Source organism: Schistocerca americana, chromosome 2 (assembly GCF_021461395.2).
Source record: "Schistocerca americana isolate TAMUIC-IGC-003095 chromosome 2, iqSchAmer2.1, whole genome shotgun sequence".
Lineage (NCBI taxonomy): Eukaryota > Metazoa > Arthropoda > Insecta > Orthoptera > Acrididae > Schistocerca > Schistocerca americana.
In genome coordinates this window covers 1070166079-1070191788 of record NC_060120.1, presented here as the reverse complement: position 1 = coordinate 1070191788, position 25710 = coordinate 1070166079, and positions in this window count along the sequence as shown.

The window sequence follows — 25710 nt, the reverse complement described above, 5'->3', positions numbered from 1 at the left end:
GGAGAGGTTTAAATCAAAGAAAGTTAGAGTGTCTGTCCTCTTGTACTTAAGTCGGCATTGTGCCTTTTGTATTAAATTCAGATGCAGTTTGTGTGTTTCATTGTCAATAAGCGGGTCCAAGGTATACAGTAAACAGGAAGTGAAGCATCAGATTCTGAAACTGGACTCACAGGAGAGGTTCAAATCATAGTAAGTTAGAGTGTCAGTCCTCTTGTACTTAAGTCGGCATTGTGCCTTTTGTAATAAATTCGGATGCAATTTCTGTGTTTCATCGTAAATAAGAGGGTCCAAGGTATACAGTAAACCTGAAGTGAAGCATCGGAATCTAAAACCTCGACTCACAGGAGAGGTTTCAATCAAAGAAAGTTAGAGTGATTGTCCTCTTGTACTTAAGTCGGCATTCTGCCTCTTGTATTAAATTCAGATGCAGAATCTGTGTTTCATCGTCAATAAGAGGCTCCAAGGTATACAGTAAACCTAAAGTAAAGTTTCTGAATCAAAAACTGGACTCACAGGGCAGGTTTACCTCAAAGGAAGTTAGAGTGTCGGTCCCCTTGTACTTATGTCGGCATTGTGCTATTTGTAATAATTTCTAATGCAATTTCTGTGATTCATCGTCAATAAGAAGGTCCAAGGTATACAGTAAACCTGAAGTGAAGCATCGGAATCTGAAACTGGACTCACAAGAGAGGTTCAAATCATAGAAAGTTAGAGTGTCAGTCCTCTTGTACTTAAGTCGGCTTTGTGCCTTTTGTTTTAAATTCGGATGCAATTTCTGTGTTTCATCGTCAAGAAGAGGGTCCAAGGTATACAGTAAACCTAAAGTGAAGCATCGGAATCTAAAACTGGGCTCACAGGAGAGGTTCAAATCATAGAAAGTTAGAGTGTCAGTCCTCTTGTACTTATGTCTGCATTGTGCCTTTTGTATTAAATCCGGACGCAATTTCTGCGCTTCATCGTCAAAAAGAAGGTCCAAGGTACACAGTAAACCTGAAGTGAAGCATCGGAATCTAGAACCGGACTCACAGGAGCGGTTCAAATCATAGAAAGTTAGAGTGTCAGTCCTATTGTACTTAAGTCGGTATTGTGCCTTTTGTAATAAATTCGGATGCAATTTCTGTGTTTCATCGTCAATAAGAACGTCCAAGGTATAGAGTAAACCTGAAGTGAGCATCGGAATCTAAAACTGGACTCACAGGAGACGTTCAAATCATAGAAAGTTAGAGTGTCAGTCCTCTTGTACTTAAGTCGGCATTGTGCCTTTTGTATTAAATTCGGATGCAATTTCTGTGTTTCATTGTCAATAGGAAGGTCCTAGGTATACAGTAAACTTTAAGTGAAGCATCAGAATCTAAAACTGGACTCACAGGAGAGGTTCAAATCGTAGAAAGTTAGAGTGTCAGCCCTCTCGTACTTAAGTCTGCATCGAGCTTTTTCAATTAATGTCGGATGCAATTTCTGTGTATCATAGTCAATAAGAAGGTCCAAGGTATACAGTATACCGGAAGTGAAGCATCGGAATCTGAAACTGGACTCTCAGGAGAGGTTCAAATCATAGAAAATTAGAGTGCCAGTCCTCTTGTACTTAAGTCGGCATTGTGCCTTTTGTATTAAATTCGGATGCAATTTCTGTGTATGATCATCAATAAGAAGGTCCAAGGTATACAGTAAACCTGAAGTGAGGCATGGGAATCTAAAACTCGACTCACAGGAGAGGTTTCATTCAAAGAAAGTTAGAGTGTATGTCCTCTTGTACTTAAGTCGGCATTGTGCTTTTTGTAATAAGTTCGGATGCAATTTCTGTGATTCATCGTCAATAAGAAGCATCGGAGTCTGAAACTGGACTCACAGGAGAGGTTCAAATCATAGAAAGTTAGAGTGTCAGTCCTCTTGTACTTAAGTCGGCATTGTGCCTTTTGTATTAAATTCGGATGCAATTTCTGTGTTTCATTTTCAAGAGGAAGGTCCAAGGAATACAGTAAACCTAAAGTGAAGCATCGGAATCTAAAACTGGTCTCACAGGAGAGGTTCAAATCATAGAAATATGGAGTGTCAGTCCTCTTGTACTTAAGTCGGCATTGTGCCTTTTGTATTAAATTCGGATGCAATTTCTGACTTTGATCATCAATAAGAAGGTCCAAGGGATACAGTAAACCTGAAGTGAAGCATCGGAATCCAAAACTCAACTCACAGGAGAGGTTCAAATCATAGAAAGTTAGAGTGTCAGTCCTCTTGTACCTAAGTCGGCATTGTGCCTTTCGTTTTAAATTCGGATGCAATTTCTGTGTTTCATCGTCAATAAGAAGGTCCAAGGGATACAGTAAACCTGAAGTGAAGCATCGGAATCTAAAACTGGACTCACAGGAGAGGTTGAAATCATAGAGGGTCAGAGTGTCACTCCTCTTCTACTTAAGTCGGCATTGTGCCTTTCGTATTAAATTCGGACACAATTTCTGTGTTTCATCGGCAATAAGAAGGTCCCAGGTGTACAGCAAACCTGAAGTGAAGCATCGGAATCTCAAACTGGACTCACAGGAGAGGTTCAAATCATAGAAAGTTAGAGTGTCAGTCCAGTTGTACTTAAGTCTTCATCGTGCCTTTTGTATTATATTCGGATGCAATTTCTGTGTATCATCGTCAATAAAAAGGTCCAAGGTATACAGTAAACCGGAAGTGAAGCATCGGAATCTAAAACCGGACTCACAAGAGAGGTTCAAATCATCGAAAGTTAGAGTGTCAGTCCTCTTGTACTTAAATCAGCATTGTGCGTTTTCTATTAAATTCGGATGCAATTTCTGTGTTTCATCATCAATAAGAATGTCCAATGGATACAGTAAACCTGTAGTGAAGCATCGGAATCTAAAACTGGACTCACAGGAGAGGTTGAAATCGTAGAAGGTTAGAGTGTCACTCGTCTTCTACTTAAGTGGGCATTGTGCCTTTTGTATTAAATTCGGATGCAATTTCTGTGTTTCATCGTCAATAAGAAGGTCCAAGGTATACAGTAACCCGGAAGTGAAGCATCGGAGTCCAAAAGTGGACTCACAGGAGAGGTTCAATTCATAGAAAGTTAGAGTGTCAGTCCTCTTGTACTTAAGTCGGCCTTGTGCCTTTTGTATTAAATTCGAATGGGATTTCTAAGTTTCATCGTCAATAAGAAGGTCCAAGGTATACAGTAAACCTGAAGTGAAGCATCGGAATCTAAAACTGGACCCACAGGAGAGGTTTAAATCAAAGAAAGTTAGAGTGTCTGTCCTCTTGTACTTAAGTCGGCATTGTGCCTTTTGTATTAAATTCAGATGCAGTTTCTGTGTTTCATCGTCAATAAGAGGGTCCAAGTTATATAGTAAACCTGAAGTAAAGCTTCGGAATCTAAAACTGGACTCACAGGGCAGGTTTAAATCAAATGAAGTTAGAGTGTCTGTCCTCTTGTACTTATGTCGGCATTGTGCCTTTTGTAATAAATTCGGATGCAATTTCTGTGATTAATCGTCAATAAGAAGGTCCAAGGCATACAGTAAACCTGAGGTGAAGCATCGGAATCTAAAACCGGACTCACAGGAGAGGTTCAAATCATAGAAAGTTAGAGTGTCAGTCCTATTGTACTTAAGTCGGTATTGTGCCTTTTGTATTAAATTCGGATGCAATTTCTGTGTTTCATCGTCAATAAGAAGGTCCAAGGGATACAGTAAACCTGTAGTGAAGCATCGGAATCTAAAACTGGACTCACAGGAGAGGTTGAAATCATAGAAGGTTTGAGTGTCACCCGTCTTCTACTTAAGTGGGCATTGTGCCTTTTGCATTAAATTCGGATGTAATCTCTGTGTTCCATCGTCAATAAGAAGGTCCTAGGTATACAGTAAATATGAAATGAAGCATCGGAATCTAAAACTGGACTCACAGGAGAGGTTCAAATCATAGAAATTTAGAGGGTCAGTCCTCTTGTACTTAAGTCTGCATCGTGCCTTTTGTATTGAATTCGGATGCAATTTCTGTGTATCATCGTCAATAAGAAGGTCCAAGGTATACAGAAACCCGGAAGTGAAGCATCGGAGTCTAAAACTGGACTCACAGGAGAGGTTGAAATCATAGAAAGTTAGAGTGTCAGTCCTCTTGTACTTAAGTCGGCACTGTGCCTTTTGTATTAAATTCGGATGCAATTTCTATGTTTCATCGTCAATAAGAAGGTGCAAGGTATGCAGTAAACCTGAAGTGAAGCATCGGAATCTAAAACTGGACCCACAGGAGTGGTTTAAATCAAAGAAAGTTAGAGTGTCTGTCCTCTTGCACTTAAGTCGCCATTGTGCCTTTTGTATTAAATTCAGATGCCGTTTTTGTGTTTCATCGTCAATAAGAGGGTCCAAGGTATACAGTAAACCTGAAGTAAAGCTTCGGAATCTAAAACTGGACTCACAGGATAGGTTTAAATCAAATGAAGTTAGAGTGTCTGTCCTCTTGAACTTATGTCGCCATTGTGCCTTTTGTAATATAATCGGATGCAATTTCTGTGATTCATCGTCAATAAGAAGGTCCAAGGCATACAGTAAACCTGAAGTGAAGCATCGCAATCTAAAACGGGACTCACAGGAGAGGTTCAAATCATAGAAAGTTAGAGTGTAATCCCTATTGTACTTAAGTCAGCATTGTGCCTTTTGTATTAAATTCGGATGCAAGTTCTATGTTTCATCGTCAATAAGAAGGTCCTAGGTATACAGTAAACCTGAAGTGAAGCATCGGAATCTAAAACTGGACTCACAGGAGAGGTTCAAAGCATAGTAAGTTAGAGTGTCAGTCCTCTTGTACTTAAGTCTGCATCGTGCTTTTTGTATTAATTTCGGATGCAATCTCTGTGTATCATAGCCAATAGGAAGGTCCAAGGTATACAGTATACCGGAAGTGAAGCATCGGAATCTGAAACTGGACTCACAGGAGAGGTTCAAATCATAGAAAATTAGATTGTCAGTCCTCTTGTACTGAAGTCGGCATTGTGCCTTTTGTAGTAAATTCGGATGCAATTTCTGTGTTAGATCATCAAAAAGAAGGTCCAAGGTATACAGTAAACCTGAAGTGATGCATCGGAATCTAAAACTCGACTCACAGGAGAGGTTTCATTCAAAGAAAGTTAGAGTGTCTGTTCTCTTGTACTTAAGTCGGCATTGTGGCTGTTGTATTAAATTCAGATGCAGTTCCTGTGTTTCATCGTCAATAAGAGGGTCTAAGGTATACAGTAAACCTGAAGTTATGTTTCGGAATCTAAAACTGGACTCACAGGACAGGTTTAAATCAAAGGAAGTTATAGTGTCTGTGCTCTTGTACTTATGTCGGCATTGTGCCTTTTGTAATAAGTTCGGATGCATTTTCTGTGATTCATCGTCAATAAGAAGGTCCAAGGTATACAGTATACCTGAAGTGAAGCATCGGAATCTAAAACAGGACTCACAGGAGTGGTTCAAATCATAGAAAGTTAGAGTGTCAGTCCCATTGTACTTAAGTCGGCATTGTGCCTTTTGTATTAAATTCGGATGCAATTTCTGTGTTTCATCGTCAATAAGAAGGTCCAAGGGATACAGTAAACCTGAAGTGAAGCATCGGATTCTAAAACTGGACTCACAAGAGAGGTTCAAATCATAGAAAGTTAGAGTGTCAGTCCACTTGTACCTAAGTTGGCATTGTGCCTTTTGTATTAAATTCGGATGCAAGTCTGTGTTTGATCATCAATAAGAAGGTCCAAGGTATACAGTAAACCTGAAGTGTAGCATCGGAATCCAAAACTTAACTCACAGGAGAGGTTCAAATCATAGAAAGTTAGAGTGCCACTTTTCTTGTACTTACGTCGTCATTGTGCCTTTTGTATTAAATTCGGATGCAATTTCTGTGTTTCATCGTCAATAAGAAGGTCCATGGGATACAGTAAACCTGAAGTGAAGCATCGGAATCTAAAACTGGACTCACAGGAGAGGTTGAAATCATAGAAGGTTAGAGTGTCACTCCTCTTCTACTTAAGTGGGCATTGTGCCTTTTGTATTACATTCGGATGCAATTTCTGTGTTTCATCGTCAATAAGAAGGTCCTATGTATACAGTAAACCTGAAGTGAAGCATCGGAATCTAAAACTGGACTCACAGGAGAGGTTCAAATCATAGAAATTTAGAGGGTCAGTCCTCTTGTACTTAAGTATGCATCGTGCCTTTTGTATTAAATTCGGATGCAATTTCTGTGTATCATCGTCAATAAGAAGGTCCAAGGTATACAGTAAACGGGAAGTGAAGCATCGGAGTCTAAAACTGGACTCACAGGAGAGGTTCACATCATAGAAAGTTAGAGTGTCAGTCCTCTTGTACTTAAGTCAGCATTGTGCCTTTTCTATTAAATTCGGATGCAATTTCTGTGTTTCATCATCAATAAGAAGGTCCAAGGGATACAGTAAACCTGTAGTGAAGCATCGGAATCTAAAACTGGACTCACAGGAGAGGTTGAAATCGTAGAAGGTTAGAGTGTCACTCGTCTTCTACTTAAATGGGCATTGTGCCTTTTGTATTAAATTCGGATGCAATTTCTGTGTTTCATCGTCAATAAGAAGGTCCAAGGTATACAGTAACCCGGAAGTGAAGCATCGGAGTCCAAAAGTGGACTCACAGGAGAGGTTCAATTCATAGAAAGATAGAGTGTCAGTCCTCTTGTACTTAAGTCGGCATTGTGCCATTTGTATTAAATTCGAATGCAATTTCTAAGTTTCATCGTCAATAAGAAGGTCCAAGGTATACAGTAAACCTGAAGTGAAGCATCGGAATCTAAAACAGGACCCACAGGAGAGGTTTAAATCAAAGAAAGTTAGAGTGTCTGTCCTCTTGTACTTAAGTCGGCATTGTGCCTTTTGTATTAAATTCAGATGCTGTTTCTGTGTTTCATCGTCAATAAGAGGGTCCAAGGTATACAGTAAACCTGAAGTAAAGCTTCGGAATCTAAAACTGGACTCACAGGACAGGTTTAAATCAAATGAAGTTAGAGTGTCTGTCCTCTTGTACTTATGTCGGCATTGTGCCTTTTGTAATAAATTCGGATGCAATTTCTGTGATTAATCGTCAATAAGACGGTCCAAGGCATACAGTAAACCTGAAGTGAAGCATCGGAATCTAAAACCGGACTCACAGGAGAGGTTCAAATCATAGAAAGTTAGAGTGTCAGTCCAATTGTACTTAAGTCGGTATTGTGCCTTTTGTATTAAATTCGGATGCAATTTCTGTGTTTCATAGTCAATAAGAAGGTCCAAGGGATACAGTAAACCTGTAGTGAAGCATCGGAATCTAAAACTGGGCTGACAGGAGAGGTCGAAATCATAGAAGGTTAGAGTGTCACCCGTCATCTACTTTAGTGGCATTGTGCCTTTTGCATTAAATTCGGATTCAATCTCTGTGTTCCATCGTCAATAAGAAGGTCCTAGGTATACAGTAAACCAGAAGTGAAGCATCGGAATCTAAAACTGGACTCACAGGAGAGGTTCAAATCATAGAAATTTAGAGGGTCAGTCCTCTTGTACTTAAGTCTGCATCGTGCCTTTTGTATTAAATTCGGATGCAATTTCTGTGTATCATCGTCTATAAGAATGTCCAAGGTATACAGTAAACCTGAAGTGAAGCATCGGAATCTAAAACTGGACCCACAGGAGTGGTTTAAATCAAAGAAAGTTAGAGTGTCTGTCCTCTTGTACTTAAGTAGCCATTGTGCCTTTTGTATTAAATTCAGATGCAGTTTCTGTGTTTCATCGTCAATAAGAGGGTCCAAGGTATACAGTAAACCTGAAGTAAAGCTTCGGAATCTAAAACTGGACTCACAGGACAGGTTTAAATCAAATGAAGTTAGAGTGTCTGTCCTCTTGAACTTATGTCGCCATTGTGCCTTTTGTAATATATTCGGATGCAATTTCTGTGATTCATCGTCAATAAGAAGGTCCGAGGCATACAGTAAACCTGAAGTGAAGCATCGGAATCTAAAACGGGACTCACAGGAGAGGTTCAAATCATAGAAAGTTAGAGTGTCATCCCTATTGTACTTAAGTCGGTATTGTGCCATTTGTATTAAATTCGGATGCAATTTCTGTGTTTCATCGTAAATATGAAGGTCCAAGGTATACAGTAAACCTGAAGTGAAGCATCGGAATCTAAAACTGGGCTCAAAGGACAGGATCAAATCATAGAAAGTTAGAGTGTCTGTCCTCTTGTACTTAAGTCGGCATTGTGCCTTTTGTATTAAATTCGGATGCGATCTCTTTGTTTCATCGTCAATAAGAAGGTCCTAGGTATACAGTAAACCTGAAGTGAAGCATCGGAATCTAAAACTGGACTCACGGGAGAGGTTCAAAGCATAGTAATTTAGAGTGTCAGTCCTCTTGTACTTAAGTCTGCATCGTGCTTTTTGTATTAATTTCGGATGCAATCTCTGTGTATCATAGTCAATAAGAAGGTCCAAGGTATACAGTATACCGGAAGTGAAGCATCGGAATCTGAAACTGGACTCACAGGAGAGGTTCAAATCATAGAAAATTAGATTGTCAGTCCTCTTGTACTTATGTCGGCATTGTGCCTTTTGTATTAAATTCGGATGCTATTTCTGTGTTAGATCATCAAAAAGAAGGTCCAAGTTATACAGCAAACCTGAAGTGATGCATCGAAATCTTAAACTCGACTCACAGGAGAGGTTTCATTCAAAGAAAGTTAGAGTGCCTGTCCTCTTGTACTTAAGTCGGCATTGTGGCTGTTGTATTAAATTCAGATGCAGTTCCTGTGTTTCATCATCAATAAGAGGGTCCAAGGTATACAGTAAACCTGAAGTAAAGTTTCGGAATCTAAAACTGGACTCACAGGACAGGTTTAAATCAAAGGAAGTTATAGTGTCTGTCCTCTTGTACTTATGTCGGCATTGTGCCTTTTGTAATAAGTTCGGATGCATTTTCTGTGATTCATCGTCAATAAGAAGGTCCAAGGTATACAGTATACCTGAAGTGAAGCATCGGAATCTAAAACAGGACTCACAGGAGTGGTTCAAATCATAGAAAGTTAGAGTGTCAGTCCCATTGTACTTAAGTCGGCATTGTGCCTTTTGTATTAAATTCGGATGCAATTTCTGTGTTTCATCGTCAATAAGATGGTCCAAGGGATACAGTAAACCTGAAGTGGAGCATCGGATTCTAAAACTGGACTCACAAGAGAGGTTCAAATCATAAAAAGTTAGAGTGTCAGTCCACTTGTACCTAAGTCGGCATTGTGCCTTTTGTATTAAATTCGGATGCAAGTCTGTGTTTGATCATCAATAAGAAGGTCCAAGGTATACAGTAAACCGGAAGTGAAGCATCGGAATCCAAAATTTAACTCACAGGAGAGGTTCAAATCATAGAAAGTTAGAGTGCCACTTTTCTTGTACTTACGTCGTCATTGTGCCTTTTGTATTAAATTCGGATGCAAATTCTGTGTTTCATCGTCAATAAGAAGGTCCATGGGATATAGTAAACCTGAAGTGAAGCATCGGAATCTAAAACTGGACTGACAGGAGAGGTTGAAATCATAGAAGGTTAGAGTGTCACTCCTCTTCTACTTAAGTGGGCATTGTGCCTTTTGTATTACATTCGGATGCAATTTCCGTGTTTCATCGTCAATAAGAAGGTCCTAGGTATACAGTAAACCTGAAGTGAAGCATCGGAATCTAAAACTGGACTCACAGGAGAGGTTCAAATCATAGAAATTTAGAGGGTCGGTCCTCTTGTACATAAGTATGCATCGTGCCTTTTGTATTAGATTCCGATGCAATTTCTGTGTATCATCGTCAATAAGAAGGTCCAAGGTATACAGTAACCCGGAATTGAAGCATCGGAGTCTAAAACTGGACTCACAGGAGAGGTTCAAATCATAGCAAGTTAGAGTGTCAGTCCTCTTGTACCTAAGTCGGCATTGTGCCCTTTGTATTAAATTCGGATGCAATTTCAATGTTTCATCGTCAATAAGAAGGTCCAAGGTATACAGTAAACCTGAAGTGAAGCATCGGAATCTAAAACTGGACTCACAGGATAGGTTGAAATCGTTGAAGGTTAGAGTGTCACCCGCCTTCTACTTAAGTGGGCATTGTGCCTTTTGTAATAAATTCGGATGTAATTTCTGTGTTTCATCGTCAATAAGAAGGTCCTAGGTATACAGTAAACCTGAAGTGGAGCATCGGAATCTCAAACTGGACTCACAGGAGAGGTTCAAATCATAGTAATTTAGGGGGTCAGTCCTCTGGTACTTAAGTCTGCATCGTGCCTTTTGTATTAAATTCGGATGCAATTTCTGTGTATCATCGTCAATAAGAAGGTCCAAGGTATACAGTAAACCTGAAGTAAAGCTTCGGAATCTAAAACTGGACTCACAGGACAGGTTTAAATTAAAGGAAGGTTGAGTGTCTGTCCTCTTGTTCTTATGTCGGCATTGTGCCTTTTGTAATAAATTCGGATGCAATTTCTGTGATTCATCGTCAATAAGAAAGTCCAAGGTATACGGTAAACCTGAAGTGAAGCATCGGAATCTGAAACAGGACTCACAGGAGAGGTTCAAATCATAGAAAGTTAGAGTGTCAGTCCTCTTGTACTTAAGTCGGCATTGTGCCTTTTGTATTAAATTCGGATGCAATTTCTATGTTTCATCGTCAATAAGAAGGTCTAAGGTATACAGTAAACCTTAAGTGAAGCATCGGAATCTAAAACTGGACCCACAGGAGAGGTTTAAATCAAAGAATGTTAGAGTGTCTGTCCTCTTGTACTTAAGTCGCCATTGTGCCTTTTGTATTAAATTCAGATGCAGTTTCTGTGTTTCATCGTCAATAAGAGGGTCCAAGGTATACAGTAAACCTGAAGTAAAGCTTCGGAATCTAAAACTGGACTCACAGGACAGGTTTAAATCAAATGAAGTTTGAGTGTCTGTCCTCTCGTACTTATGTCGGCATTGTGCCTTTTGGAATAAATTCGGATGTAATTTCTGTGATTCATCGTCAATAAGAAGGTCCAAGGCATACAGTAAACCTGAAGTGAAGCATCGGAATCTAAAACGGGACTCACAGGAGAGGTTCAAATCATAGAAAGTTAGAGTGTCATTCCTATTGTACTTAAGTCGGTATTGTGCCATTTGTATTAAATTCGGATGCTATTTCTGTGTTTCATCGTCAATATGAAGGTCCAAGGTATACAGTAAACCTGAAGTGAAGCATCGGAATCTAAAACTGGACTCACAGGAGAGGTTGAAATCATATAAGTTTAGAGTGTCACTCCTCTTCTACTTAAGTGGGCATTGTGCCTTTTGTATTACATTGGGATGCAATTTCTGCGTTTCATCGTCAATAAGAAGGTCCTATGTATACAGTAAACCTGAAGTGAAGCATCGGATTCTAAAACTGGACTCACAGGAGAGGTTCAAATCATAGAAAATTAGATTGTCAGTCCCCTTGTACTTAAGTCGGCATTGTGCCTTTTGTATTAAATTCGGATGCAATTTCTGTGTTAGATCATCAAAAAGAAGGTCCAAGGTATACAGTAAACCTGAAGTGATGCATCGGAATCTAAAACTCGACTCACAGGAGAGGTTTCATTCAAAGAAAGTTAGAGTGTCTGTCCTCTTGTACTTAAGTCGGCATTGTGGCTGTTGTATTAAATTCAGATGCAGTTCCTGTGTTTCATCGTCGATAAGAGGGTCCAAGGGATACAGTAAACCTGAAGTAAAGTTTCGGAATCTAAAACTGGGCTCACAGGACAGGTTTAAATCAAAGGAAGTTATAGTGTCTGTCCTCTTGCACTTATGTCGGCATTGTACCTTTTGTAATAAGTTCGGATGCATTTTCTATGATTCATCGTCAATAAGAAGGTCCAAGGTATACAGTATACCTGAAGTGAAGCATCGGAATCTAAAACAGGACTCACAGGAGTGGTTCAAATCATAGAAAGTTAGAGTGTCAGTCCCATTGTACTTAAGTCGGCATTGTGCCTTTTGTATTAAATTCAGGTGCAATTTCTGTGTTTCATCGTCAATAAGAAGGTCCATGGGATTCAGTAAACCTGAAGTGAAGCATCGGAATCTAAAACTGGACTCACAGGAGAGGTTGAAATCATAGAAGGTTAGAGTGTCACCCGTCTTCTACTTAAGTGGGCATTGTGCCTTTTGTATTAATTTCAGATGCAGTTTCTGTGTATCATCGTCAATAAGAAGGTCCAAGGTATACAGTAAACCTGAAGTGAAGCATCGGAATCTAAAACTGGACTCACAGGAGAGGTTAAAATCATAGAAAGTTAGAGTGTCTGTCCTCTTGTACTTAAGTCGGCATTGTGCCTTTTGTATTAAATTCGGATGCAATTTCTGTGTTTCATCGTCAAAAAGAAGGTTCTAGGTATACAGTAAACCTGAAGTGAAGCATCGGAATCTAAATCTGGACTCACAGGAGAGGTTCAAATCATAGAAAGTTAGAGTGTCAGTCCTCTTGTACTTAAGTCTGCATCGTGTTTTTGTATTAATTTCGGATGCAATCTCTGTGTATCATAGTCAATAAGAAGGTCCAAGGTATACAGTATACCGGAAGTGAAGCATCGGAATCTGAAACTGGACTCACAGGAGGGGTTCAAATCATAGAAAATTAGATTGTCAGTCCTCTTGTACTTAAGTTGGCATTGTGCATTTGTATTAAATTCGGATGCAATTTCTGTGTCAGATCATCAAAAAGAAGGTCCAAGGTATACAGTAAACCTGAAGTGATGCATCGGAATCAAAAACTCGACTCACAGGAAAGGTTTCATTCAAAGAAAGTTAGAGTGTCTGTCCTCTTGTTCTTAAGTCGGCATTGTGCCTCTTGTATTAAATTCAGATGCAGTTCCTGTGTTTCATCGTCAATAAGAGGGTCCAAGGTATACAGTAAACCTGAAGTAAAGTTTCGGAATCAAAAACTGGACTCACAGGACAGGTTTAAATCAAAGGAAGTTATAGTGTCTGTTCTCTTGTACTTATGTCGGCATTGTGCCTTTTGTAATAAGTTCGGATTCATCTTCTGCGATTCATCGTCAATAAGAAGGTCCAAGGTATACAGTAAACCTGAAGTGAAGCATCGGAGTCTGACACTGGACTCACAGGAGAGGTTCAAAACATAGAAAGTTAGAGTGTCAGTCCTCTTGTACTTAAGTCGGCATTTTGCCTTTTGTACTAAATTCGGATGCAATTTCTGTGTTTCATCGTCAAGTGGAAGGTCCAAGGTAAACAGTAAACCTAAAGTGAAGCAACGGAATCCAAAACTGGTCTCACAGGAGTGGTTCAAATCATAGAAAGTTAGAGTGTCAGTCCTCTTGTACTTAAGTCTGCATTGTGCCTTTTGTATGAAATTCGGATGCAATTTCTGTGTTTCATCGTCAATAAGAAGGTCCAAGGTATACAGTATACCTGAAGTGAAGCATCGGAATCTAAAACAGGACTCACAGGAGAGGTTCAAATTATAGAAAGTTAGAGTGTCAGTCCCATTGTACTTAAGTCGGCATTGTGCCTTTTGTATTAAATTCGGATGCAATTTCTGTGTTTCATCGTCAATAAGAAGGTCCAAGGGATACAGTAAACCTGAAGTGAAGCATCGGAGCCTGAAAGTGGACTCACAGGAGAGGTTCAAATCATAGAAAGTTAGAGTGTCAGTCCTCTTGTACTTAAGTCGGCATTTTGCCTTTTGTATTAAATTCGGATGCAAATTCTGTGATTCATCGTCAAGAGGAAGGTCCAAGGTATACAGTAAACCTAAAGTGAAGCATCGGAATCTAAAACTGGTCTCACAGGAGTGGTTCAAATCATAGAAAGTTAGAGTGTCAGTCCTCTTGTACTTAAGTCTGCATTGTGCCTTTTGTATGAAATTCGAATGCAATTTCTGTGTTTCATCGTCAATAGGAAGGTCCAAGGTATACAGTATACCTGAAGTGAAGCATCGGATTCTAAAACAGGACTCACAGGAGAGGTTCAAATCATAGAAAGTTAGAGTGTCTGTCCCATTGCACTTAAGTCGGCAATGTGCCTTTTGTATTAAATTCGGATGCAATTTCTGTGTTTCATCGTCAATAAGAAGGTCCAAGGGATACAGTAAACCTGAAGTGAAGCATCGGATTCTAAAACTGGACTCACAAGAGAGGTTCAAATCATAGAAAGTTAGAGTGTCAGTCCTCTTGTACCTAAGTCGGCATTGTGCCTTTTGTATTAAATTCGGATGCAACACTGTGTTCGATCATCAATAAGAAGGTCCAAGGTATACAGTTAACCTGAAGTGAAGCATCGGAATCCGAAACTTAACTCACAGGAGAGGTTCAAATCATAGAAAGTTAGAGTGTCACTTTTCTTGTACTTACGTCGTCATTGTGCCTTTTGTATTAAATTCGGATGCAATTTCTGTGTTTCATCGTCAATAAGAAGGTCCAAGGGATAAAGTAAACCTGAAGTGAAGCATCGGAATCTAAAACTGGACTCACAGGAGGGGTTCTAATCATAGAAAGTTAGAGGGTCAGTCCTCTTGTGCTTAAGTCTGCATCGTGCCCTTTGTATTAAATTCGGATGCAATTTCTGTGTATCATCGTCAATAAGAAGGTCCAAGGTATACGGTAACCCGGAAGTGGAGTATCGGAGTCTAAAACTGGACTCACAGGAGAGGTTCAAATCATAGAAAGTTAGAGTGTCAGTCTTCTTGTACTTAAGTCGGCATTGTGCCTTTTGTATCAAATTCGGATGCAATTTCTATGTTTCATCGTCAATAAGGAGGTCCAAGGTAGACAGTAAACCTGAAGTGAAGCATCGGAATCTAAAACTGGACCCACAGGAGAGGTTTAAATCAAAGGAAGTTAGAGTGTCTGTCCTCTTGTACTTAAGTCGCCATTGTGCCTTTTGTATTAAATTCGGATGCAATTTCTGTGTTTCATCGTCAATAAGAAGGTCCTAGGTATACAGGAAACCTGAAGTGAAGCATCGGAATCTAAAACTGGACACACAGGAGAGGTTCAAATCATAGAAAGTTAGAGTGTCAGTCCTCTTGTACTTGAGTTAGCATCGTGCTTTTTGTATTAATTTCGGATGCAATTTCTGTGTATCATAGTCAATAATAAGGTCCAAGGTATACAGTAAACCAGAAGTGATGCATCGGAATCTAAAACTGGACCCACAGGAGAGGCTTAAATCAAAGGAAGTTAGAGTGTCTGTCCTCTTGTACTTAAGTCGGCATTGTGCCTTTTGTATTAAATTCAGATGCAGTTTCTGTGTTTCATCGTCAATAAGAGGGTCCAAGGTATGCAGTAAACCTGAAGTAAAGCTTCGGAATGTAAAACTGGACTCACAGGACAGGTTTAAATCAAAGGAAGTTAGAGTGTCTGTCCTCTTGTACTTATGTCGGCATTGTGCATTTTGTAATAAATTCGGATGCAATGTCTGTGTATCATCGTCAATAAGAAGGTCCAAGATATACAGTAAAACGGAAGTGAAGCATCGGAATCTGAAACTGGACTCACAGGAGAGGTTCAAATTATAGAAAGTTAGAGTGTCAGTCCTCTTGTACTTAATTCGGCATTGTGCCTTTTGTATTAAATTCGGATGCAATTTCTGTGTTTCATCGTCAATACGAAGGTCCAAGGTATACAGTAAACCTGAAGTGAAGCATCGGAATCGAAAACTCGACTCACAGGAGAGGTTTCAATCCAAGAAACTTACAGTGTCTGTCCTCTTGTACTTAAGACGGCATTGTGCCTCTTGTATTAAATTCAGATGCAGTTTGTGTGCTTCATCGTCAATAAGAGGGTCCAAGGTAAACAGTAAACCTGAAGTAAGGTTTCGGAATCCAAAACTGGACTCACAGGATAGGCTAAATCATAGAAAGTTAGAGTGTCAGTCCTATTGTACTTATGTCGGCATTGTACCTTCTGTATTAAATTCGGATGCAATTTCTGCGTTTCGTCGTCAATACGAAGGTCCAAGTGATACAGTAAACCTGAAGTGGAGCATCGGATTCTAAAACTGGACTCACAAGAGAGGTTTAAATCATAGAAAGTTAGAGTGTCAGTGCTCTTGTACTTAAGTCGGCATTTTGCATTTTGTATTAAATTCGGATGCAATTTCTGTGTTTCATCGACAAGAGGAAGGTCCAAGGTATACAGTAAACCTAAAGTGAAGCATCGGAATGTAAAACTGGTCTCACAGGAGTGGTTCAAATCATAGAAAGTTAGAGTGTCAGTCCTCTTGTACTTAAGTCTGCATTGTGCCTTTTGTATGAAATTCGGATGCAATTTCTCTGTTTCATCGTCAATACGATGGTCCAAGGTATACAGTATACCTGAAGTGAAGCATCGGAATCTAAAACAGGACTCACAAAAGAGGTTCAAATCATAGAAAGTTAGAGTGTCAGTCCTCTTGTACCTAAGTCGGCATTGTGCCTTTTGTATTAAATTCGGATGCAACTCTGTGTTTGATCATCAATAAGAAGGTCCAAGTGATACAGTAAACCTGAAGTGAAGCATCGGAATCTAAAACTGGACTCACAGGAGAGGTTCAAATCATAGAAAGTTAGAGGGTCAGTTCTCTTGCACTTAAGTCTGCATCGTGCCTTTTGTATTAAATTCGGATGCAATTTCTGTGTATCATCGTCAATAAGAAGGTCCAAGGTATACGGTAACCCGGAAGTGAAGCATCGAAGTCTAAAACTGGACTCACAGGAGAGGTTCAAATCATAGAAAGTTAGAGTGTCAGTCCTCTTGTACTTAAGTCGGCATTGTGCCTTTTGTATCAAATTCGGATGCAATTTCTATGTTTCATCGTCAATAAGGAGGTCCAAGGTAGACAGTAAACCTGAAGTGAAGCATCGGAATCTAAAAAAGGACCCACAGCAGACGTTTAAATCAAAGAAAGTTAGAGTGTCTGTCCTCTTGTACTTAAGTCGGCATTGTGCCTTTTGTATTAAATTCAGATGCAGTTTCTGTGTTTCATCGTCAATAAGAGGGTCCAAGGTATACAGTAAACCTGAAGTAAAGCTTCGGAATCTAAAACTGGACTCACAGGAAAGGTTTAAATCAAAGGAAGTTAGAGTGTCTGTCCTCTTGTACTTATGTCATCATTATGCATTTTGTAATAAATTCGGATGCAATGTCTGTATATCATCGTCAATAAGAAGGTCCAAGATATACAGTAAACCGGAAGTGAAGCATCGGAATCTGAAACTGGACTCACAGGAGAGGTTCAAATTATAGAAAGTTAGAGTGTCAGTCCTCTTGTAGTTAATTCGGCATTGTGCCTTTTGTATTAAATTCGGATGCAATTTCTGTGTTTCATCGTCAATAAGAAGGTCCAAGGTATACAGTAAACCTGAAGTGAAGCATCGGAATCGACAACTCGACTCACAGGAGAGGTTTCAATCCAAGAAACTTACAGTGTCTGTCCTCTTGTACTAAAGACGGCATTGTGCCTCTTGTATTAAATTCAGATGCAGTTTGTGTGCTTCATCGTCAATAAGAGGGTCCAATGTATACAGTAAACCTGAAGTAAGGTTTCGGAATCTAAAACTGGACTCACAGGATAGGCTAAATCATAGAAAGTTAGAGTGTCTGTCCTCTTGTACTTAAGTCGGCATTGTGCCTTTTGTATTAAATTCGGATACAATTTCTGTGTTTGATCATCAATAAGAAGGTCCAAGGTATACAGTAAACCTGAAGTGAGGCATCGGAATCCAAAACTCAACTCACAGGAGAGGTTCAAATCATAGAAAGTTAGAGTGTCAGTCCTCTTGTACTTAAGTCGGCATTGTGCGTTTTGTATTAAATTCGGATGCAATATCGGTGTTTCATCGTCAATAGGAAGGTCCTTGGGATACAGTAAACCTGAAGTGAAGCATAGGAATCTAAAACTGGACTCACAGGAGAGGTTGAAACCATAGAAGGTTAGAGTGTCACTCCTCTTGTACTTGAGTCTGCATTGTGCCTTTTGTAATAAATTCGGATGCAATTTCTGTGTTTCATCGTCAATGAGAAGGTCCTTGGTATACAGTAAACCTGAAGTGAAGCATCGGAATCTAAAACTGGACTCCCAGGAGTGGTTCAAATCATAGAAAGTTAGAGTGTCTGTCCTCTTGTACTTAAGTCTGCATCGTGCCTTTTGTATTAAATTCGGATGCAATTTCTGTATTTCATCGTCCATAAGAAGGGCCAAGGTACACAGTAAACCGGAAGTGAAGCATCGGAGTCTAAAACTGGACTCACAGGAGAATTTCAAATCATAGAAAGTTAGATTGTCAGTCCTCTTGTACTTAAGTCGACATTGTGCCTCTTGTATTAAATTCAGATGCAGTTTCTGAGTTTCATCGTCAATAAGAGGGTCCAAGGTATACAGTAAACCTGAAGTAAAGTTTCGGAATCTAAAACTGGACTCACAGGACTGGTTTAAATCAAAGGAAGTTAGAGTGTCTGTCCCCTTGTACTTATGTCGGCATTGTGTCATTTGTAACAATTTCTAATGCAATTTCTGTGATTCATCGTCAATAAGAAGGTCCAAGGTATACAGTAAACCTGAAGTGAAGCATCGGAATCTAAAACTGGACTCAAAGGAGAGGTTCAAATCATAGAAAGTTAGATTGACAGTCTTCTTGTACTTAAGTCTGCATTGTGCATTTTGTATTAAATTCGGATGCAATTTCTGTGTTAGATCATCAAAAAGAAGGTCCAAGGTATACAGTAAACCTGAAGTGAAGCATCGGAATCTAAAACTGGACTCACAGGTGAGGTACAAATCATAGAAAGTTAGAGTGTCAGTCCTCTTGTACTTGAGTCGGCGTTGTGTCTTTTGTATTAAACTCGGATGAAATTTCTGTGTTTCATCGTCAAGAGGAAGTTCCAAGGTATACAGTAAACCTAAAGTGAAGCATCGGAATCTAAAACTGGACTCAAAGGAGAGGTTCAAATCATAGAAAGTTAGATTGACAGTCTTCTTGTACTTAAGTCTGCATTGTGCATTTTGTATTAAATTCGGATGCAATTTCTGTGTTAGATCATCAAAAAGAAGGTCCAAGGTATACAGTAAACCTGAAGTGATGCATCGGAATCTTAAACTCGACTCACAGGAGAGGTTTCATTCAAAGAAAGTTAGAGTGTCAGTCCTCTTGTACTTAAGTCGGCATTGTGCCTTTTGTATTAAATTCGGATGCAATTTCTGTGTTTCATCGTCATAAGGAGGTCCAAGGGATACAGTAAACCTGAAGTGAAGCATCGGATTCTAAAACTGGACTCACAAGAGAGGTTCAAATCATAGAAAGTTAGAGTGTCAGTCCTCTTGTACCTAAGTCGGCATTGTGCCTTTTGTGTTAAATTCGGATGCATCTCTGTGTTTGATCATCAATACGAAGGTCCAAGGTATACAGTAAACCTGAAGTGAAGCATCGGAAGCCAAAACTTAACTCACAGGAGAGGTTCAAATCATAGAAAGTTAGAGTGTCACTTTTCTTGTACTTACGTCGTCATTGTGCCTTTTGTATTAAATTCGGATGCAATTTCTGTGTTTCATCGTCAATAAGAAGGTCCAAGGGATACAGTAAACCTGAAGTGAAGCATCGGAATCTAAAACTGGACTCACAGGAGAGGTTGAAATCATAGAAGGTTAGAGTGTCACTCCTCTTCTACTTAAGTGGGCATTGTGCCTTTTGTATTACATTCGGATGCAATTTCTGTGTTTCATCGTGAATAAGAAGGTCCTAGGTATACAGCAAACCTGTAGTGAAGCATCGGAATCTAAAACTGGACTCACAGGAGAGGTTCAAATCATAGAAAGTTAGAGGGTCAGCCCTCTTGTACTTAAGTCTGCATCGTGCCTTTTGTATTAAATTCGGATGCAATTTCTGTGTATCATCGTCAATAAGAAGGTCCAAGGTATACGGTAACCCGGAAGTGAAGCATCGGAGTCTAAAACTGTACTCACAGGAGAGGTTCAAATCATAGAAAGTTAGAGTGTCAGTCCTCTTGTACTTAAGTCGGCGTTGTGCTTTTGTATCAAATTCGGATGCAATTTCTATGTTTCATCGTCAATAAGGAGGTCCAAGGTAGACAGTAAACCTGAAGTGAAGCATCGGAATCTAAAACTGGACCCACAGGAGAGGTTTAAATCAAAGAAAGTTAAAGTGTCTGTCCTCTTGTACTTAAGTCGCCATTGTGCCTTTTGTATTAAATTCGGATGCAATTTCTGTGTTTCATCGTCAATAAGAAGGTCCTAGGTATACAGTAAACCTGAAGTGAAGCATCGGAATCTGAAACTGGACACACAGGAGAGGTTCAAATCATAGAAAGTTAGAGTGTCAGTCCTCTTGTACTTAAGTCTGCATCGTGCTTTTTGTATTAATTTCGGATGCAATTTCTGTGTATCATAGTCAATAATAAGGTCCATGGTATACAGTAAACCAGAAGTGAAGCATCGGAATCTAAAACTGGACCCACAGGAGAGGTTTAAATCAAAGAAAGTTAGAGTGTCGGTCCTCTTGTACTTAAGTCAGTATTGTGCCTTTTGTATTAAATTCAGATGCAGTTTCTGTGTTTCATCGTCAATAAGAGGGTCCAAGGTATACAGTAAACCAGAAGTAAAGCTTCGGAATCTAAAACTGGACTCACAGGTCAGGTTTAAATCAAAGGAAGTTAGAGTGTCTGTCCTCTTGTACTTATGTCGGCATTGTGCATTTTGTAATAAATTCGGATGCAATGTCTGTGTATCATCGTCAATAAGAAGGACCAAGATATACAGTAAACCGGAAGTGAAGCATCGGAATCTGAAACTGGACTCACAGGAGAGGTTCAAATCATAGAAAGTTAGAGTGTCAGACCTCTTGTACATAAGTCGGCATTGTGCCTTTTGTATTAAATTCAGATGCAGTTTCTGAGTTTCATCGTCAATAAGAGGGTCCAAGGTATACAGTAAACCTGAAGTAAAGTTTCGGAATCTAAAACTGGACTCACAGGACTGGTTTAAATCAAAGGAAGTTAGAGTGTCTGTCCCCTTGTACTTATGTCGGCATTGTGTCATTTGTAATAATTTCTAATGCAATTTCTGTGATTCATCGTCAATAAGAAGCTCCAAGGTATACAGTAAACCTCATGTGAAGCATCGGAATCTGAAACTGGACTCACAAGAGAGGTTCAAATCATAAAAAGTTTGAGTGTCAGTCTTTTTGTTTGAAATTCGGATGCAATTTCTGTGTTTGATCATCAATAAGAAGGTGCAATGTACACAGTAAACCATAACTGAAGCATCGGAATCCAAAACTCAACTCACAGGAGAGGTTCAAATCATAGAATGTTAGAGTGTCATTCGTCTTGTACTTAAGTCGGCACTGTGCATTTTGTATTAAATTCGGATGCAATTTCTGTGTTTCATCCTCAATAAGAAGGTCCATGGGATACAGAAAACCTTAAGTGAAGCATCGGAATCTAAAACTGGACTCACAGGAGAGGTTGAAATCATAGAAGGTTAGAGTGTCACTCCTCTTCTACTTAAGTCGGCATTGTGCCTTTTGTATTAAGTTCGGATGCAATTTCTGTGTTTCATCATCAATAAGAAGGTCCTAGCTATACAGTAAACCTGAAGTGAAGCATCGGAATCTAAAACTGGAATCACAGGAGAGGTTCAAATCATAGAAAGTTAGAGTGTCCGTCCTCTTGTACTTAAGTGTGCTTCGTGCCTTTTGTATTAAATTCGGATGCAATTTCTGTGTATCATCGTCAATAAGAAGGTCCAAGTTATACAGTACACCTGAAGTGAAGCATCGGAATCTAAAACAGGACTCACAGGAAAGGTTCAAATCATAGAAAGTTAGACTGTCAGTCCTATTGTACTTAAGTCGGCATTGTGTCTTTTGTATTAAATTCGGATGCAATTTCTGTGTTTCATCGTCAATAAGGAGGTCCAAGGGATACAGTAAACCTGAAGTGAAGGTTCGGAATCGGATACTGTACTCACAAGAGAGGTTCAAATCATAGAAAGTTAGAGTGTCACTCCTCTTGTACTTAAGTCGGCATTGTGCCTTTTGTTTTAAAATCGGATGCAATTTCTGTGTTTCATCGTCAAGAATAAAGTCCAAGGTATACAGTAAACCTAAAGTGAAGCATCGGAATCTGAAACTTAACTCACAGGAGAGGTTCAAATCATAGAAAGTTAGAGTGTCAGTCCACTTGTACTTATGTCTGCATTGTGCCTTTTGTATTAAATTCGGACGCAATTTCTGTGTTTCATCGTCAATAAGAAGGTCCAAGGTATACAGTAAACCTGAAGTGAAGCATCGGAATCTAAAACAGGACTCACAGGAGAGGTTCAAATCATAGAAAGTTAGAGTGTCAGTCCTATTGTACTTAAGACGGCATTGTGCATTTTGTATTATATTCGGATGCAATTTCTGTGTTTCATCGTCAGTAAGGTGGTCCAAGGGATATAGTAAACCTGAAGTGAAGCATCGGATTCTAATACTGGACTCACAAGAGAGGTTCAAATCTTAGAAAGTTAGAGTGTCAGTCACCTTGTACTTAAGTCGGCATTGTGCCTTTTGTATTAAATTCGGATGCAATTTCTGTGTTTGATCATCAATAAGAAGGTCCAAGGTATACAGTAAACCTGAAGTGAAGCATCGGAATCCAAAACTCAACTCACAGGAGAGGTTCAAATCATAGAAAGTTAGAGTGCCTGTCCTCTTGTACTTAAGTCGACTTTGTGCCTCTTGTATTAAATTCAGATGCAGTTTCTGTGTTTCATCGTCAATAAGATGGTCCAAGGTATACAGTAATTCTGAAGTAAAGTTTCGAAATCTAAAACTGGACTCACAGGACTGGTTTAAATCAAAGGAAGTTAGAGTGTCTGTCCCCTTGTACTTCTGTCGGCATTGTGTCATTTGTAATAATTTCTAATGCAATTTCTGTGATTCATCGTCAATAAGAAGGTCCAAGGTATACAGTAAACCTGAAGTGAAGCATCGGAGTCTAAAACTGTACTCACAGGTGAGGTACAAATCATAGAAAGTTAGAGTGTCAGTCCCCTTGTACTTAAATCTGCATTGTGCCTTTTGTATGAAATTCGAATGCAATTTCTGCGTTTCATCGTCAATAAGAAGGTCCAAGGTATACAGTTAACCTGAAGTGAAGCATCGGAATCTACAACAAGACTCACAGGAGAGATTCAAATCATAGGAAGTTAGAGTGTCAGTCCTATTGTACTTAAGTCGGCATTGTGCCTTTTGTATTAATTTCGGATGCAATTTCTGTGTTTCATCGTCAGTAAGAAGGTCCAAGGGATACAGTAAACCTGAAGTGAAGCATCGGATTCTAATACTGGACTCACAAGAGAGGTTCAAATCATAGAAAGTTAGAGTGTCAGTCCTCTTGTACCTAAGTCGGCATTGTGCCTTTTGTATTAAATTCGGATGCAATTTCTGTGTTTGATCATCAATAAGAAGGTTAAAGTTATACAGTAAACCTGAAGTGAAGCATCGGAATCCAAAACTCAACTCACAGGAGAGGTTCAAATCTTAGAAAGTTAGAGTGTCAGTCCTCTTGTACTTAAGTCGGCATTAGATCTTTTGTATTAAATTCGGATGCAATTTCTGTGTTTCATCGTCAAAGAGAAGGTCCTAGGTATACAGTAAACCTGAAGGGAAGCATCGGAATCTAAAAGTGGACTCCCAGGAGAGGTTCAAATCATAGAAAGTTAGAGTGTCAGTCCTCTTGTACTTAAGTCCGCATCGTGCCTTTTGTATTAAATTCGGATGAAATTTCTGTGTATCATCGTCCATAAGAAGGTCCAAGGTATACAGTAAACCGGAAGTGAAGCATCGGTGTCTAAAACTGGACTCACAGGAGAGGTTCAATTCATAGAAAGTTAGAGTGCCTGTCCTATTATACTTAAGTCGACATTGTGCCTCTTGTATTAAATTCAGATGCAGTTTCTGTGTTTCATCGTCTATAAGAGGGTCCAAGTTATACAGTAAACCTGAAGTGATGCTTCGGAATCTAAAACAGGACTCACAGGAGAGGTTTAAATCATAGAAAGTTAGATTGTCAGTCCTATTGTACTTATGTCGGCATTGTGCCTTTTGTATTAAATTCGGATGCAATTTCTGTGTTTCATCATCAATAAGAAGGTCCTAGGTATACAGTAAACCTGAAGTGAAGCATCGGAATCTAAAACTTAAATCACAGGAGAGGTTCAAATCATAGAAAGTTAGAGTGTCAGTCCTCTTGTACCAAAGTCTGCTTCGTGCCTTTTGTATTAAATTCGGATGCAATTTCTGTGTAACATCGTCAATAAGAAGGTCCAAGGTATACAGTAAACCTGAAGTGAAGCATCAGAATCTAAAACAGGACTCACGGGAGAGGTTCAAATCATAGAAAGTTAGACTGTCAGTCCTATTGTACTTAAGTCGGCATTGTGTCTTTTGTATTAAATTCGGATGCAATTTCTGTGTTTCATCGTCAATAAGATGGTCCAAGGGATACAGTAAACATGAAGTGAAGGATCGGAATCTGATACTGGACTCACAAGAGAGGTGCTAATCATAGAAAGTTAGACTGTCAGTCCTATTGTACTTAAGTCGGCATTGTGTCTTTTGTATTAAATTCGGATGCAATTTCTGTGTTTCATCGTCAATAAGAAGGTCCATGGGATACAGAAAACCTGAAGTGAAGCATCGGAATCTAAAACTGGACTCACAGGAGAGGTTGAAATCATAAAAGGTTAGTGTGTCACTCCTCTTGCACTTATGTCGGCATTGTGCCTTTTGTATTAAATTCGGATGCAATTTCTGTGTTTCATCATCAATAAGAAGGTCCTAGGTATACAGTAAACCTGAAGTGAAGCATCGGAATCTAAAACTGGAATCACAGGAGAGGTTCAAATCATAGAAAGTTAGGCTGTCATTCCTATTGTAGTTAAGTCGGCATTGTGTCTTTAGTATTAAACTCGGATGCAATTTCTGTGTTTCATCGTCAGTAAGAAGGTCCAAGGGATACAGTAAACCTGAAGTGAAGCATCGGATTCTAAAACTGGACTCACAAGAGAGGTTCAAATCATAGAAAATTAGAGTGTCAGTCCTCTTGTACTTAAGTCGGCATTGTGCATTTTGTATTAAATTCGGATGCAATTTCTGTGTTTGATCATCAATAAGAAGGTCCAAGGTATACAGTAAACCTGAAGTGAAGCATCGGAATCCAAAACTCAACTCACAGGAGAGGTTCAATTCATAGAAGTTTAGAGTGTCAGTCCTCTTGTACTTAAGTCGACATTGTGCCTCTTGTATTAAATTCAGATGCAGTTTCTGAGTTTCATCGTCAATAAGAGGGTCCAAGGTATACAGTAAACCTGAAGTGAAGCATCGGAATCCAAAACTCAACTAACAGGAGAGGTTCAAATCACAGAAAGTTAGAGTATCAGTCCTCTTGTACTTAAGTCGGCATTGGATCTTTTGTATTATATTCGGATGCAATTTCTGTGTTTCATCGTCAATAAGAAGGTCCAAGGGATACAGTAATCCTGAAGTGAAGCATCGGAATCTAAAACTAGACTCACAGGAGAGGTTGAAATCATAGAAGGTTAGAGTGTCATTCCTCTTCTTCTTTAGTGGGCATTGTGCCTTTTGTATTAAATTCGAATGCAATTTCTGTGTTTCATCGTCAATAAGAAGGTCCTAGGTATACAG